Here is a 7,315-nt window from a genome sequence, read left to right as displayed (position 1 = left end):
TGTTTATGTATAATATTCAGGGTCTCAGTGGTGCTTAGTGGGAGAAATAGGGAAAAGTATGTCTCCTCAATCTTCCTGAAAGCAAAAGTATTTGAGGCTTGTTTTTAAGCTTTTAAAAGGTGAACACAGCAGATTTTAGTCTGGGGTTAGTTTGGTCCCACCACTAAGGTCTTTCTTCCTAAAGTTCCTAGTGAATGCCCCATGTATGAAAAAGTCCACCGTGGCTGGTGGGGAGATAAACTCTTCCCAAGACACACCTGGATTTTGACAATAATAGTAGCTAAGAAGATCTTTGCTTTAATTTGATTTTTTTGTTGTTATCGGTGTGGTTCGTATAAAAACTAGGTACCCGCCTTTCAATGTCTGTTTGCTAAGAGTCATCTTGTCCTTTAAGAATTCTGTAGGTTTGGTCTTTCCATCCCTTTTGCTGATTCGTCACAGTGTCTATGGGAATCTCGAGGCTGGAAGGTTTACGTTTGCCCTGGTCACTTCTTGCTCTGCGCTCCTGCTTCCCCTTGGTTCTCACTGCCTACGTTTTCTTCACCTTCTGTGTGTGCATTGGCCTTTTTCTGCACCTCCCATGTAGGTGGAGGACGCTCTCAACATTTGGGCTCTGGGGGTACCACTGGCACAGTGACAGGCTGTGGCCAACTGCACCCAACTCGGGAAGAATAAGGTGGGGCATTCTACCAGAACAATAGCCACGCACACTAGAGCCTGGCAGGCAGTTTAAAATCATGACTTATGGGGCACCTGGATGGCTCAGTCGGTTCCAACTTTAACTCAGGTCATGATCTCCCAGTCTGTGAGTTCAAGCCCCCTAGTCAGGCTCTGTGCTGACAGCTCAGAGCCTGGAGCCTGCTTCGGATTCTGTGTCACCCCCTCTTTCTGCCTCCTCCACTCACATTCTCTCTCTCTCTCTCTCTCAAAAATAAGTAAACATTAAAAAAATTTAAAAAAACATATAAAATAAAATCATGCCTTAGATTTCCCTTTTCTTAACAGCCTCCTGATTAGTCTCAACATCGGGAGATTTTCCCTGGTTGATGCTTCTGTTTGGGTTCAAGCATTCTGCCATGTTGCTCAGCCCTCTTTCCTTAAGCTGTTCGTTCGTCCCTCTTACCTGCAACCCCCTCCCCCAAATTCAAGTACGTTTCTCATGTACAGCTGATTGGTTCCATCGCTGCACTGCAGCCCATGTAGACCTTGTCCAGAGAGCAGCCTCACCTTTCTCGCCAAACATGCTCCAAAGACATCGTTTCCTGCAGAGAGATTATTTTTCAATTGTTTAGGCTTAGATATTGCAAAACTCCAGGGGACCTCTTTCCCGCCTCCACAGAAGATACACTACGAGTGGGTCCTGGGGTTGTCTGACTTGGAAGCCTAGGTCTGTGCTGTGCAGATGGTGTCTCTTCGATCGTTAACATATGCCTTGAAAACAGTTTTTCTAGTTTGCCATTCGTCTTAAAATGTTTGTTGTTTTTTCCTGCTGTACCAAAATATTTATGTACATAAAACCTGCATTTGAAGTTGAATATGTAATGTTTCCTTTATGTGTATTTATTATTCAGACTTATTTATAAAATCGTGCTCCACCTAAAGGTTATAAAATACCACAGTTTCTTCTCCTGCGTTTCTTTTGTTGTCTTATTTTTATGTGTTTAGATCTGTGAGCCTGTTGCAAACATTTTGGAGTAAGAGAAGAGCTGAAGACTGCTTTTCCCTCTCACTTTCCAAGTAACTGTTCTGATGTCACTTACTGGTTGAAGAATTCTTCTCTTGATTTGAAATGTTGCTTTTTTCACCTACTAAATTCTGATTTATACTTGGGTTTTTATCTTGATTCAAGGTTAATAATTAAATTCTTATCTGAACACAATCCCCCCTAGTTTTGTGCATTTATATGTGGCCAGTTACATCCTTCATTAACAGTATCAGCATTCTTCCTAACATCTAATTGTTGATAAATGAGATTATCTTCACCCCCTCCCCCACCATCATGACTTCACTTTATCTCTTTTATTCTAAATGCATTATCTTGGGGTTCAGGATCCTAGACTTCCAGAGTCATATGGGCTCTGAGAGTCATCTGGGTCCTGCCCTGTCACGCCACAGACGAGGAAACTAAGGACATAAAGTTAAGCAACTTGGCTGTTGGCATACAGAGAATCAGGAGCAGGACCAAGATTTAAATTTAAGTCTAGTTTGTGCTTCCTTAACCTGCATTTGCTCTCTCAGTCTGCCTCTCTATAGCATCCGTACCTGTATCTTTGTGATTTCCCTTCCCTAGCTGTCTTGGTCCGCTTTTCCCTATGCCAGTTCATGCTACGTCCATGCTACGTTCATGCTTCTAGAATGATCTTGGTAGAGCAGAAACTGTGCAAGAGAGAAGAGAGGACAGCATGTCGCCTGTGTGAAAAGCCAGGTGGTATCACGGCCTGATGGCCTTCCCTACGTAGTGAGGAAGAAGACGGTGTGGTCGGGGCCACCGTGGGGTCCAGGCCGCCCTGCTCTGGAGGCTCGCTGACAGAGTGTGACTTGGGTGGGGAGAGACCTTCTCCCATTCCTGGTGTGGGACCCTGGGATGCCAGCTGGCTCCGAACCTCTTGCACAGTCAGAAGGGCATGACCCAGACCCAGGAGACATTGCTCAGTGCTGAGGGTGGTAGACAGGGGGAGCAGAGACGACAGACCAGCAGGGGTGGTTCCCGGAAGACAAGGCACACTGGCTGCTCTGTGAGTCATGAGGCAAGAAGGCCCAGGGACAAGGGTGGGTGAGTAATGGTGCATGTACATTGTGTGCTGTGCTTCAGAGATAAGAGATGTGGGCAGTGTGGCAAGAAGGGGATATCTCTGAATGCTGGAGGGGGAGCTGGGAGAATGGCCTGTGGGGTAGAAAATACTGGAAGGGAGATGTGGGTCCTTTCTTGGCTGATGAGAAGATGATGCCTGGTTTTTCACTTGGGGAAATGCGGGTCCTGACGCTATGTGTGGGGCATTTCTGGAACTGTGCCCTGTTCATTTCCTGTGGTACCTGACGCCCGGGCCTTGGTTGTGATAGATTTTGGAACTAGGTGGCCCTGGAGGCTGTGAAGGGCTGCTTACCATGTTTTCTAGGCGGACTGCACTGGCTTTTTCATGAAGGCTTCTTGGTGCTGGACAGGAGGAGGGTGGTGGCTAATACAGATGGCAACAGAACTTGTCTAAAGGCTCGTAGAGGCCCCCGGTGGTCTTCCAGAAATGACAGGACTATTCAGGGAGAGATGATTCCGGCACTGTGGAGTAGGGGCAATGGCCCACAAAGTATACATTTTACTGATAATGTCACCCCATCTTTCTTCTTTTTTAATAACAAGTTGAGGTGGCCTGGGAATCCAGAGGTTACACGTTTGTGCCCATGGTGCCTTGGACACATAGTGTGTGTTGCTCAAGATTGTTGAGACTGGCACCACTCAGAATGTGCTACCCTTGCCCCCAAGCATGTGGCCTGTACTTTTTCAAGGCTGAGTCCTGTCAGGAAAGGGTGTGGGAGAGAGTTGTGGGGAAGAGGAGAGCATCCCTCTCAATGTGGGAAGAGATTCCCGGAAGCAGATTTGCATGGAAATGCAGACAAGGAGCAGGTATGTAGAACACTCACAATTCCGAAATGAATTCTAAAATGCAAAATCTGAGTAGTTCTGTTTCAAAAGAGTGGATCACTATGTAACAGACAGAGACATTAGCTAAGAGTAGTTACTTAGAACTCCTCCCTTGGAATGGAAGGCGTAGAAATTCACCTGCCTAGACATTCAGAGGAACAAGATGCCCAGCTGCCTTTGGCTAGGTTACCATTTTTGTTTGTGGACTTCCCCCATTTCAGTCATTTAATCAGCGATGTTGGAAGGAAGACGTCCATTAGGGTGGGTTCATGCAGTGTCTTGAGAAATGCTGTTTTCTCTACCTTGGGATTGGGACACCCCACAGAAACAGGTTGTTACAGATGGAATGTTTATGTCCCCCCACAATTCATATGTTGCAACCCTGACCCCCAATGTGGGTGTTTGGGAAGTAATTAGGTTTAGATGAGGTCATGAGGGTAGACGACCCATGATGGGATCAGTGTCCTTATAGGAAGAAGAAGAGGCCCCCCCCTCCCGAGCCTCCTCTGTCTACTGTATGAGGACATAGCAAGAAGGCTGCCGTCTGTATGCCAGGAAGTGGGCTCTCACTAAGTATCAAATCCGCCAGCACCTCGATCCTGGACTTCCCAGCTTCCAGAACTGAGAGAAAAAAATGTCTGTTGTGCCAGCCTCTCCGTCTGTGGCATTTTGTTAGGATAGCCTGAGCAGACTAAAACAGAACATGTAGGTCCAGTGTCAGAGAGCTGGGCTCCTACCTTGGATTCCCCACCAAACTAACTGGATGACCTTGGACCACTCTCAACTCCAGTTGTTTGGTCTCTGAAAACTGATAATGCTACCTTCGTTGCAAGACCACTGTTCCATTTAGACCAAACACACGAACCCCTCACTCCCACTTTCCCCTCCAGCCCTGTCAGTACATAATTCTTCTTGCTTATTGATTTATAAAAATAGTAGCTCTTTTGGGAGCTGCCATTTTATGTGGCGAATGTAATGTTTCAAAGGAGACATTTAGGAATTCTACTTCAGTAGGCAGGCACTAGATTTTAAGAATTTGGAAGTAATCAAATTTGACTTATTTTTAGAGTATTTGATTATGGAAGCTAAAAAGGTAACATCTACTCTAGAGGTAAGCACCAGTAATAAGCCACTACAAATAGTAAAGAAAAATTGCTGTGTACAGCTTTTCCTGTTTTTGATTAATAGGACCCGGTGCCACGGTAATGGTATTTAGCAAATTATAATGCTGCCATTAAATTATGGTCCTGTAGCAAATGGTTGTGAATTCGGTTATCCTGCTTAGCTTCTAGCTGTCTTGAATATTTCATCGAAAGCTGATTTGCCAGTGATGGCAATAGCTCCACGTTTCTGTAAGGAAAAAGACATATTAGGTGAAACTTGGGTTGAAAGTCAACCCGTTAATGAGAAGCTCATCCACGTCCTCCATTAGCCTGGTCATGGCAGTCACCTGCCACTGACGTGGGGCTGCCCTGAGATGCTCTCTTCTATGGAGATCGTCTCCAGTGCTGTTCCCTCTGTCCAGGCCCACCATCCAGATGCCCATAGAGAAGAGGAACCAGGTGATTACCCTCAACTTTCGAGCAAAACGTGTCGCCACGGGTAGGTCCAACTTGGGACAAGGGAGGCTTCGGTCCGTTGAGCTTGGCGTAAGCCTGCTAGGATATCTCAAGGGCAAATTAGCACCCAGAGAGCGTAGAATCTGGTAAATAACAGGAAATACGAGTGTCAGTTTTCAGGGATTCAAGTTTCTTTAGGAAAGAGGGTCTGAATTAAATCACTTCTCTGAGGAGAGTTAAAAACCCAAGGCAGACAAAGATCTTCAAAGCAAGGTCAAGGCAGTAGACATTATTTGCATGGCCCAAGGAAGCGATTGTCTGGGGCTTGCGCGCTCTTTGTAAGAAGGCTGGAGAGTGAAATGCAACGGAAAGTAGGGCGATGTGGGAAGAAACAAATTGTTCCTACTGGCAAAAAAGCACTTGGTCTGTAGGTTTTATGACAGTAAAGCAAGCAGCGGCTTGACATACTGGAAACACCCATGGCTATGGAGTTGTGTCCAATACCAGGTTCAAATCCCCATTTGGTACTCACAACTTGTGGCCTTGGGCAAGATGTGCACCGGTAAATGGCAGCGATGACCCTGATGTAATTTTCTTGAGACTTACCAGTAATTGACCTGAAGCACCACAGCATGATGCAGGTGGGCAGTGAAAGAGGCTGAGGCCTCGGGGGCCGAAGTGCTGTGGTCTGGGTTTCGTCCCCCTACCTGTCGTGTGTTTTGAGGCCGGCTCTTTTGCTTCCTCGTGCTTCAGTTTCCTCATATGGAAGGGGGCAAAGAGTAGAACTTACCTCAGGGTGCTTCTGTGAAAGTCAGATATACTTAGAACGGTGCCCGAGGTCTAATAACATTCCCGCGTGAGTGTTTGTTACTGTGGTCAGGCATATTGTTATTAGCACTCCTGGAGGAACTCTGTGGTCCCGAGCAAATATTGTATATGTGAATCATAGAGGAGGGAAGGATGTTCGGGAGGGAATCAATAACTATCTTCATTTTATAGTGTAGGATGGCCTTGATTCTGTTTCTACCTGTTGAAAGGGCACACTTCCCAACATGATTCATCCATTGTGATGTAGAGCTGGGATTTGAATTCCATTATGATATGCCTATTCCTAAGACATCCATTCTCTGCAACCAAGAACAAACCTAACTGATTAACTGGCTCCTTGTCTCCAGGACTTGATTTATTATTAATCAGGGTCCATATAATATCATAAAGCCTGGCTTAGACTATTGTTGGGAGTATCTGAGCAGCCATGTAACTGTGAACATGCCAGGGCAGACGAGCTGACTTCTTTCTTGTGGGGGCAAAGGAAATCCCAGTATCTATAGACAGGGGGAGACGACGTTGTTTCTTGACATGGTTCTAGAAGATCTGCGCGCTAGGCGTGAAGCGTTTTCCCCAATTCCTGGTTCTCCCAACAGTTAGGCAGGGGATTGAGCTGCACCTCCTGAAAGTTCAGAGTAAACTGGTGTATGTCTGTTCTGGGTTTCAGCACCTACTTGCCGGGGGCAACTCGGAGCCCACCCCTCCCTGTTGCTTGGGGCAGAAGTGCATGTTGCTGTGCAAGCGCCATGAGAGCTGAATATTCTGGAATTGTGAGATGACCCAGGGAGTTCCGCTATCCTTGTCTTTGCTGAGCCAGTGTCACTTGGTCTGGTTCTTTTCTGTTTTTTTTTTTTTTTTGTTTTTTTTTTTTTTTTAAAAAACAAAGCATCAAGCAGTCTATCTTGACTGACATCATAATGGTTTACACATGAATATGTATAAGTAAAAAGTGATCATTAGGAATTCCTATACATTTCTTCTGTGTACTAAATAAAGGTCCTTCTTGATGGTGCCATTAGATTAGCAAACCAGTAGCCGTGTTCACGACCTAGCTTTCAGTAAACTCCTGGTGAAATGTTTATTAAATTCCCATGAATAAGAAGGAAAAGTCTGAGTTTGGTGTTAAAAGACTTAGGTGGATTTTAAACCCACTGATTAATGGACTCAAATGCATCTGAGCAAAACCCCTGGGGAAATATATCACGGGGTCCATTCTTTGCCCCATAGCTTCTAGTAACTTGATCAGGGGCGTCAGGAAGGCATTGAGCACCATGCTCATTAAGATTCTGGA

General features: G+C 45.6%; 1 long non-coding RNA gene across 2 annotated transcripts; it reads right to left on the bottom strand.

Moving 5' to 3' along the window:
- Positions 1-4,679: 4,679 nt before the first annotated feature.
- On the bottom strand, positions 4,680-6,240 carry LOC121044059 (uncharacterized). Of its 2 annotated transcripts, XR_005797090.1 has the most exons (3): positions 5,987-6,240; positions 5,208-5,339; positions 4,680-4,987 (listed from the first exon to the last, which is right to left on the bottom strand). It is a non-coding gene; the product is annotated as an uncharacterized LOC121044059 (long non-coding RNA). The 2 variants fall into 2 exon arrangements; XR_005797089.1 differs by having other exon boundaries at positions 5,208-6,240.
- Positions 6,241-7,315: the final 1,075 nt, after the last annotated feature.

Source organism: Herpailurus yagouaroundi, unplaced genomic scaffold, assembly GCF_014898765.1.
Source record: "Herpailurus yagouaroundi ecotype Mexico unplaced genomic scaffold, PumYag 188, whole genome shotgun sequence".
Classification (NCBI taxonomy): Eukaryota; Metazoa; Chordata; class Mammalia; order Carnivora; family Felidae; genus Herpailurus; species Herpailurus yagouaroundi.
This window is presented reverse-complemented; position numbering and strand designations above follow the sequence as displayed.